The sequence below is a fragment of the Haliotis cracherodii genome, unplaced genomic scaffold, assembly GCF_022045235.1.
Source record: "Haliotis cracherodii isolate W230 unplaced genomic scaffold, xgHalCrac1.p SCAF_20, whole genome shotgun sequence".
Classification (NCBI taxonomy): Eukaryota; Metazoa; Mollusca; class Gastropoda; order Lepetellida; family Haliotidae; genus Haliotis; species Haliotis cracherodii.
The window spans coordinates 12662501-12673374 of record NW_027266276.1 but is presented as its reverse complement, the minus strand read 5'-3'; positions in this window follow the sequence as shown (position 1 = coordinate 12673374).

Here is a 10874-nt window from a genome sequence, read left to right as displayed (position 1 = left end):
GAGAAAAAGACATGTGTTGCAGACCGTACATTAATAGGAACGCTCGGTTGAATAAAGCACACAGTCACATTTGAATGTAGTCTGGTGCTGGAACTTTGACAAATGGCATCGATCCCAGACCAACAGTAATCACAGAGGGACACATTCCCCAACTATGAATGAAATCTACTGGAAAAGTGCCAGTTAGACTTTTTCTATAGCCGCGGCGTGGCGGAAATAACCATCAAGAGAGTCCTTTGCCGAGATTTCTCCAACATTTCATCAATTTGGTTTATTTTGATGGAGTAGGGGTCCTAGAGGGCGTGCCTGATCTGGGATTTACAGCCAAGCTTGTCGGCGCCCTATTTGCCTGTCTACTTTCTCACACAACCCGACGGCCATGGTAGAAAGGTGCGAGTGTTTACTGCTCCTAAATATGATTATAGAACGTACCTTTCTAATCACAATCAGAGTAAACACTGCTTCATGCAGCATTCATCGTGTATGGGACGCACTTTAGGGGTGATTTACAGCCATCTTGGGAAATAGTACACTCTCGGGCCAATAGTTTGTTAACCAGTCATGAAATCCCCCCACTTATTTGTTTCAGCGTTTCAGGAAAACATTACGACTTTTTTATCGTTCTAGTTTTTATTATTTGGATTCGATATTCGGTATGGGTCAGGAAAGGCATATAATAAAAATAAAAAAAATTAATCTTGATTGAAAGTATGGAAATATCATTCCACAGAACACATTCCACAGAATCGCACTGGTGAGAGCTTCGAATCTGCCATCACGTAAGTTTCATGCGGGGGACATTTCCAAATTTGAAGCATCAGTGTCAAATATTGTTTCCGATGCATTTCTCTATTTTGGCATATACCATATGTTCCGTGTATTTTTCAGGTGAACAATTGACTTGCCCATGCATGTGTTTGTGATGGGTGTCACAGGTGGGACAAGATACGCTCACCTTTTCGCGAACACCTGGTTTCAGTACTATGGTGGACTTGGTTCACATCCGAGATTCGCCCTGACTATAATATATTTGGTTTGTAAGTCAATGTAGTTTTGTTTATTTTTTGTTTGTTCTTCAGGACTTAGCAATATTCCAGATATATGACGACAGCCTGTAAATATAGATTCAAGGCCATCCAGTGATTGATATCATGAGCATCGTTCCACGCAGCTGGGATGCGATGACTATCAATCAAGCAATTCACCGAGCCTGACCACCCGAACCATTAATCGCCTCTAACGACAAGCAAAGGTCAAGGGCCTTGTTTTGTAACCAGGAGCCCCCACGGGGAACCAAGGTGGTAATGAGGCCTTTACACAGGATGGCGACCTTTGTGCCTCCCGCGTGCGACCATGAAATTTGACAGGTCGTCGTTGGAGGCTCAAAGGAGGCAGAGTGGTTGCCTAGGTCGTTCCAAGGTGAAACACAGGAGGTTCAGACATCGCCATGGACGCCATGGTCGCCGTGAATGTTTGAACATGTTCAAAACAGTCGCGCAAAGGTCACCGAGGAAGTTGGTTGCTCAAAGGTGGCTCAAAGGAGGCAAAAGGGAGGCACACGCATTGTCGTTGTTACAGAATGAAGGCATAGTTGTCGCCCAATGGTCGCCAGGTAATAGATGCGTTCTGCTGCATATTTTTCCGTCAATCTGGGCGATGCTTCTGCCTCCCTTGTGCCTCCTTTGGGCGACCAACAGTGTTGACTGAACGATGGCTGTGGCGACCGCCGTGCCTCCATTCGGCGACCACGACAACCCTTGAGACACCATGGCAATGCTTCTGCCTCTTTTCTGCCTCCTTTGAGCTACCTGTAGTGCCTCCTCATCCTGCCTATGAATAGAGGGTTTGTGCCTGCAGTGTTTCATTGTGGTTGCAGACGCTGAACAACTCGACTCAAGAAAGACTCAAGACTCAGTAGACACAAGACATCGTGCCTGGAGCAGTTATACAGAAACATGATTTTCTGGGTTTAGGCGACCATTGAGCGTCCTGGCCAGTTTGTGATCACTCAACCATGTAGAAGTATTCTTTGAGTGCTCACAAAGCGCCAGTACAGTTCACGTTTTTTTTATATCAAATTGCTATCTTCAATTGCAGATAGAGAGATAGATAGATAGATAGGTGAGTGAGTGAGTGAGTGAGTGAGTGAGTGAGTATTAAAAAAAGAACGATCGAATCTTCACTCATTTTCCTTTCATGATGTGAAAAGAGTGAGAGTTTGCTACTGCTAATCTGAATTTACGGACAGTAATAACTGACCACATGGTTCAAGGACAATCTTATTTTTCAGCTGAGGTGAAAAGGGTTTATACGTCGCGTTCAAGATTATTGCACTTATATAGCGACCTGCATGCATGTGTTTGTGGTTGCTAGTACTAGTCTTGAAGAATGCCGATTTATAGTGCAAGCCACTGAGATACTATGCCGCAGTTTTACATAAATACCCTATTCAGACACAGTATAGTGAGTCCGACCCGACTAGTCCTTGTTTTAGCCCCTTAATGCCGAGCGCAAGACAGGGTAGCAACAAGAACCATCTTTTACCGCTCTCCGGGCGGACGCTCTACCACTATACCACGGAGGCGGGCTAATTTTAAATAGAAAGTAAGTAGACTTTATAGGAACTACGCATTAGTGAGGGTTGCCAATCCTGTTCAACTAATATAATAAGTCATTCACCCTTCTTACAGTGACGTGAGTCACAATTCATAAACAGAATTGTTCTGTCTCCATTATACCTTGACTGAAAATGCGTGGTTTAAATCATTTTCTTGCGCACGGATTTAATGCAGTGAAGTGGTTAGGGCCATAGGTGGTTATCGCTAATTAACCAATTCAAAATTTGGAAATTAACCAATCAAATTAGATCCTCCTTCAATGTCCGCAAAACAAGTGCCTACATTATAGCCTATCAAGAACGCCTGCTTCAGTGTTATGTTGGCGTCCCTTCATTAGCTACCAGGATCCGCTAATTGCGAGTTCGAATCCATCATTACCAACAACTGATCCTTTGACGCCAGATGCCTGCCCACGTGGGTAAATGCCCACAACCTAGGTCACTTGTTGTCAAGTCGTGACATATGAGTGAGTGAGTATAGTTTTACGCCGCTTTTAGCAATATTCCAGCAATATCACGGCGGGGGACACCAGAAATGGGCTTCACACATTGTACCCATGTCGGGAAGCGAACCCGGGTCTTCGGCGTGACGAGCGAACGCTTTAACCACTGGACTACCCGACCGCTCCCGTGATATATGAATAATGTTGAAAACGTTCAGCTCAAACCTACGTTCTCTTTATTGAGTTATGATCTCAACACTGTAGAGGCTGTCGGTTAGCCTAGTGGTTAAAGCGTTCGCTCGTCACGCCGAACACCCGGGTTCGATTCCCGACATGGGTACAATGTGTGAAGCCCATTTCTGGTGTCCCCCGCCGTGATATTGCTGGAATATTGCTAAAAACGGCGTGAAACCATATTCACTCACTCACTCTCAACACTGTCAATACCCTAATTAATCCGCGACGCATTCCTGTACATCACGACCCCTATTCGGCTCATCACGTAGTATTTAGTAACGGAATTAACCGAGTGAACCTGAATGCGACACTTCCACTCCAAACAGCGCAGATGCAGTCGGTGATTACCATGCAGAGACACAAGACGCGGTCAGACGAGTCTAGCGTGATTGTAATAATTGAAGTTTCATCCCTGTTTACAATCAAACCCTGTGTCGTGTAATTATACATAGAGAGGGATGTGTAATTGTGAAAAGGGCATACAATTTCATTATTTTTATCAGAACTTCGCGTGAGCAGGTTCATAGGCACCGGCACAGTGGTAGTGTGTTGAGTATTGACTTATTGTATGATGCCGGGTCTATTTGTTCGGGTTCTGTATACATCGAGCTCCTTTCATCAGCAGTGCCAGCATACTTCACAGCATCGTGTATTCAGGGGGCGGCAATCAGGCGGATTACGTGCGCAGGCACTTGCCCAATGACGTCATAGAGGAAAAAACAGTTAAAAATTTGCGCCTCTTAGGTTGCGGACAGAGGTTCCTTGTCAATCCGTCTGAAGAGCATGAAGAGGTACATTTTGTTGAGTGTAACCATACGTACATATTACCTCTCTTTGGGTAGACGTTAAAATATGGTACTTCTTGTTACCCTGCCTGGCGGTCGGCATTAAAGGGCTGAAACAAGGACTGGTCGGCTCGGAGTCGGTATGTGACTTAGTAGGCTATTCATGCGGCATAGTATCTCAGTAGACTAGCTCTATAAATCCGGTATTCGTCCGGACTAGTACAAGCAACACGCGTGCATGCACGTCGCAATATAAGTGCAATAATGCTGGACGCGACGTTAAACCCCCAATTCAAGTCACCACCTATTTGGTTAGAGTCATAAGTGGGCAACAGAAAACATACACTTGAAAATTGGACTTGAACAAACAGTTACAAACGTTCTCAAAACGTTACGTGGCTGAAAACAGTCGCCGAAACACAGCAAACTAAATATTCAAAAAACAACTGTGATACCCGTATCAAATCCATCACCATCGGCTAACCATTTGTTTGATTCGTTTTTAGCCAATATCAAATGTGGGTGTAAACTGTCTTTTCTCAGGCAGTTTTGTTTCAAAACAATTAAGAGTTTTTTAAGAAATGTTATGGCTTTATGACAGAGTAATTGTTTGGGGATATTCTTTCAATTTCATTTGGTATGAGGATTTTCTTTTAGCAAACCGTTGAATCGGTTGTAGAAGTATAAAAAATAAATAAAACCTGTATCTTTTTTCAAATTGTAAAGGAAGGGAGTTTGGTAGGATAAGAAAAAAACATCTCCATCAGCCAAATGACTGAGCCTGACAACCCAATCCAATAAAATATTTTTTTACGACCAGCAAGATATTGACATCTTCTCAAGCAAAGGGCGTTAACTGACTGTAAAAGTCCAGTTTTCACCCTTGCCGAACTAGGCAGGAATTTCCAGACTCATAGCGCCACCAGTGGCTGTTACGAGTTATTTCCCTTCTATGTCCTTCCTGTTAACCAATCAGATTCCACCTCTCATGTCACTTGCATTTGCTTGAACCAAATGATGCGCCCAATCAAGATTTATATTGTAATAAAGCGGGCCTTACTTCGCGAAGTGCATTGGTGGAAACTGGATTTTTACAGTCAGTTAACTCCCTTTCTTCGGGAAGCTTAATAACGATGGTGACCTATTATTCTATACTGAGTTCCCAACGTAATCCAGACGTATCGGGAATCAGAACTCCAGACCAGAAAAACCAGACGCGGCGAAGGAACGTCTTTATACCAATTTCCGGCTCGTCTCCCCTCGGAATATTTTTTCTTAGGGTTAATCTTTTGTGTATGTGATAAATGTGCCTCTGATTGTAAGCAGAATATTCGTGACCTCGTGATCTCGCGAGATCTCGCACTCATTTTACAGTTTAACCATTTTCCGGTGGTTGAGACTGTGAGAACGCAAAAAAATATTCTTACATTATTCCATATTCTTAAAATGGATTCGCCTTTCATCGCCAAAATATAGTACAAATGACAAGCAGACGATCCATGATTAATCTATACACAGCACCCAATGCAGACAACCGTGTCTACCGATACTCGTTGCGTGTGTGATGGCAGTTCCACATACCATATATTTATATTGATTTTGTAGATGTGGCCTTTTTACACTACACGTCTCGTATCATAATGGGAGTGGGGGTATTTGTTAAAATATACTGTTGTATCATACACACTTTGAGATTATTAAACAAGTGTTTTGTCACCCTAATTCACCATAGATTGAGTCTTACTTTATTATATGTGTTTCGTGTAAGAGTAGTAATATCATAATTTCTCAGCCACAATTTAGTCATTTTCGACAATAAGCGTCCCATACTATTATAATCATAGATATAGGTATAGTCACAGCTAAAAGGCGACTATACTTGTCGTAAGAGGCGACAGGGGGGTCAGGCTCATTTGAACAGTATTCCACTTATACTACGGCGTGTCAACTTAATGTGGGAGGAAAGCCTGAAGTGATGCAGGTCTCAGACGTTTACCACTTTGATGAGACCCACGAGCACGGGTATGGTGCTGACAAATCTAGAAACATAACCAGGGCGAACTGGGATTCGAACCCACGATATTGGCACGCCTACGGGACGCATCCCTGCAGGGCGAATTGCGGTCCCTTAGACAACGAGGCCAACCGCGCCTCCCAGATTTACATAGAGCATCGCCTGCATCACTTCTGAAATACTGTTCCAACGTCGTTAAACCCAATTCACCCTCTCGATCACTCACTCATTCACCCTCTCGATCACTCGCTCATTCACCCTCTCGATCACTCACTCATTCACCCTCTCGATCACTCGCTAATTCACTCTCTCGATCACTCGCTCATTCACCATCTCGATCACTCGCTCATTCACCCTCTCGATCACTCACTCATTCACCCTCTCGATCACTCGCTCATTCACCCTCTCGCTCACTCATTCATAACATACCCGTGAAGATCCGGGGTAGAACAGGTCTTCAGCAACCCATGCCGTAAAAGAAGACTATGCTTGTCGTAAGAGGCGACTAACGGGATCGGATGGTCAGGCTCGCTGACTTGGTTGATGCATGTCATCGTATCCCAATTACGTGGATCGATGCTCATGATATTAATCACTGGATTGTCTGGTCCAGACTCGATTATTTACAGACTGCCGTTATATAGATGTAATATTGCTGAGTGCGGCGTTAAACAACAAACAAACACTCATAACAAGATCCTTTCACTTGGGTAACATAAGCATGGCTTTACATGAAACATAGCACTTGATAAAATACGCCCATATCCCTGTTCAGCTTTAAAGCTGACCTGATAGCTGCCCTGATAACTGACCACCACAGCAGGACAGCCTGTCGACTACTAATGACACAATAATTAAGCTCCTGTGAGTACGCTCGGTGATCTCCGTGTATAAAGGAACGTCGGTCTGTCAGCTTAATTGAACCTCAAAGATGCGGTTATTTATGGTGATGTGAAAGCCCCTTGGATGCGAACCCTGCGTGCGTAATTCTTTCTGCAGCCATGAGTAATTCAATATCATGAAGCCATGTCGCATACAAGGTTCCGGCAGTCAGCCTCTGTCTGGTTTTCTGCCAGGGATGCCAACCACTTTGCCACGATAGCTTAACTCATGTTTAACTCATTCAGGTTAAATTCAGTCTCATGTATTAATAGAGTACGCAGTAAATTAAATTTGCTTCTCTGGTAAGTTACTTTAAGAACTTGTACACAATGCCGTATTATATTACCATAAGAATATCTTGACACCAGTAGGTATCGATAATTTCTTGAGACCAGTAGGTATCGATAATATCTTGAGACCATGAGTTGGTATTGAGAATATCTGGAGACCAGTAGGTATCGATGATATATATCGAGTCAAATTAAAAACTTCACATTTTTAAAAGTAATCCCATATATGATATGAAGATCGTGTCGTGTTGGAAGATCAAACCGGGTCCATGTGCTGCCATAAAAGGCAGAAGTTCTGGTGCCAGTACCTGGTCGCGGTAAGCAGCAGCGTTGAGGTTGCCACGGATGACAAGAAGCCTGGAACGTGCATTGCCACAGAAAGCACCGCACGCCATGACACTTCCGCCTCGAAATCTGTCAACTTACTGTACACAACACTGGGCGTAACGTTCATGACGGCGCCTCCACACCCTCGCCCTACTATCAGCAAATCGGGATTCATCACTGAAGACGACTTGATTCCAATTCCTCTGAGTCCATCGTAAGTGTCGCTGTGCCTACAATTGACGTTGGCGTCAGAATCGGCCCGCAGTATGGCCGTCGTTCTTGATGCTGAGCAGTTCTCAGACGGTTTCGAACAGTTTGCGCACTCAGTCTACCCCTAAACAGTTCATTTCTGGTTGATAGAGCCGTCAAAAATCGGTTAAGGAGGTGACGTGAGACAATCTGACGATCCTCTGCATATGACGTCACACGTGGTCGACCTGGCCGAGTGCGATTAGCGGTGGTACTCGTTTGCTGTAGACGCGTCTGTAAATCATAAACAGTCCGTCGACTACAACCCATCGTCCTTGCGACTTCAGCTACAGACGTTCCCGTCTGCAACATGCCGATGTCACATTCACGTTGAAAGGCGTGGCATGACAAATGGCCGTAAAGACTTTTGTTATCTTGTGTTTTTCTTTTTTTTGTTAATGACTGCTAACTAGAATGGCTGAAAACACGTGCGGCATTATGGCCACGTGACCAGTTGCACGTGAAAAACCACTTTTGCCACTATAGTGCTGTGCACATGATTTTTATCGATTCGCCTGCACAAAAACGGGTGTTATCTGAAGACAATAGTTTAAATACACAATAAGGGCCCACAATGATAACTGGTCAAAATGTTATAAATTTTTGTATTGTGAAGTTTGAGCAGGTATTGAGAATATCTGGAGACCAGTAGGTATCGATAATACTTTGAGAACAGCGGCTAACGATAATACTTTGAGGCCAGTGGGTTCCGAAAATACTTTGAGACAAGTGGCTATCGAGAATACTTTGAGAGCATTGGCTATGGAGAATACTTTGATAACCAGTGGCTATCGAGAATACTTTGAGGCCAGTGGGTTCGAGAATACTTTGAGACCAGTGGCTATCGGGAATACTTTGAGACCAATGGCTATCGAGAATACTTTGAGACAAGTGGCTATCGAGAATACTTTGAGACTAGTGGCTATCGAGAATACTTTGAGACCAGTGGCCATCGAGAATACTTAGAGACAAGTGGCTATCGAGAATACTTTGAGACCAGTGGGTTCCGAGAATACTTTGCGACCAGAGGCTATCGAGAATACTTTGAGACCAGTGGCTATCAGGAATACTTTGAGACCAGTGGGTTCCGAGAATACTTTGAGACAAGTAGGTTATGGGAATACTTTGAGACCATTGGCTATCGAGAATACTTTGCGGCCAGTGGCTATCGGGAATACTTTGAGACAAGTGGGTTCCGAGAATACTTTGAGACAAGTGGGTTCCGAGAATACTTTGGGACAAGTGGGTACCGAGAATACTCTGAGGCCAGACTTGACTCCTGCTAAGCTGGAAGATGTGGTCACAACTCCGAACTGTTTTTCCAACTCGCCCAACGTTTCTTTTGTGTGATATAACGGCCCTCTCCTTGACTTGTATAATCTTAAGTATATATTAATATTCAATGCTATCAAAATTAAGTGTTTTATGAGTTACGCACGACTGTTTGATGTATTAAATAATATATGCTGCAAGGCTTTATATAGGTTATTGAAAATGCATTTAATCCACATGTATGTTTATATTCCATTTGTCTTTATTCCCGCTTGTCATAATTCTTGTTTTATAATTAGTAACCATTGACAGAATTATATGTCCCTCGTTTTACCCCATGGTAGAGGAATATCGTTTTGAGAATAAATTAGTAGATGTTTCATTTCTGTACCAGCATGTCAATATGGCAATACAGTAAAGTACGGTTATAACGAACTCAAAGGGACTACTAATTTTAGATCGTTATAACCGTAGTTCGTTATAAGTATATATACAGCATAACTACAGCAAATAGTCGGGACCAGAAAAGTAAGTTCGTTATATCCGTAGGTTCGTTATAAACGTGTTCGTTATAACCGTAGTTTACTGTATATAAAACACAAATAAATAAAACCGCACTTAACAAATTCAAAAGTTCTTAGCCCATATATATCTGCTCGGCTCAGAACAAGTTGCCTGTGGGGACCTCTGCGGGGGATGCGTGTGGGGTATTACCCAACATGGACACTACCCCACACGGACAATAACAATAAGTATGTATGTGTATTTGTGTGCATGCTTTGTTAGGGGGTGATTTGATACTGAGGGGGGGTGATTTGATCCTGAGGGGGTGGTTTAATCCTGAGAGTGACTTGATTCTGTGATAATGTCCCCTAGGATTAATCAGTCCTAGGATCAGGTCACCTTACAGTGATTCTATCCTTCTACCCTAGGACAAAATCACTCTAGAGTGAACTATAAGGGGAGTGATTTAACCCTGCCACCCTGGCTAAGTATAGTCATCGAGATGGTCTCTTCACAGAAGTTGTTATTAACGCGTTTCAAATATAAACATAGAGTTTATCACGCGAGTGTGTTTTGGGATGGTAAATATATATCCTGTATTAATACTTAACACAAGTGTTATATACATCAGATATGTAGACGAAAAACTGTGAGAAAACTGTCACGCATTTGTGTAACTACAATCTGTCTGGCCTTTTAAAACGTTATGAAATGCAGTTAGATGTTTTCACAGCGACAAGATGAAACAAGGTAAAATATTTCGGCCGAATCCAACTGTTTTAAATTCTGGAAACAACCCCCGGCCGCGGAGAAGTCAACCGTGGCATCTGTGAGTTTAAGGTATCTGACGAGTGGGGTTTCTGACGAGTGGGGTTTCTGACAGTTGGGGTATCTGACAATTGGGGTGTCTGACAGTTTGGGTATCTGACGATTTGGGTATCTGACATTTGGAGTATCTGACAGTTGGGGTATCTGACGATTTGGGTATCTGACATTTAGGGTATCTGACAACTGGGGTATCGAACAAATGGGGTGTGACTGTGGTTAAAGCGTTCGCTCGTCATGCCGAAACACTGGCCTCTATTCCATACATGGGAACAGCGTGTGAAGGTTATTTCTGATGTCCATCGCCGTGGTATTATTGGAATATTGCTTAAAACAACGTAAAACCATCCATGTATTCACTCACTCGCTCACTCACTCACTCACTCACTCACTCAATCACTCACTCACTCACTCAGTCACTCAATCACT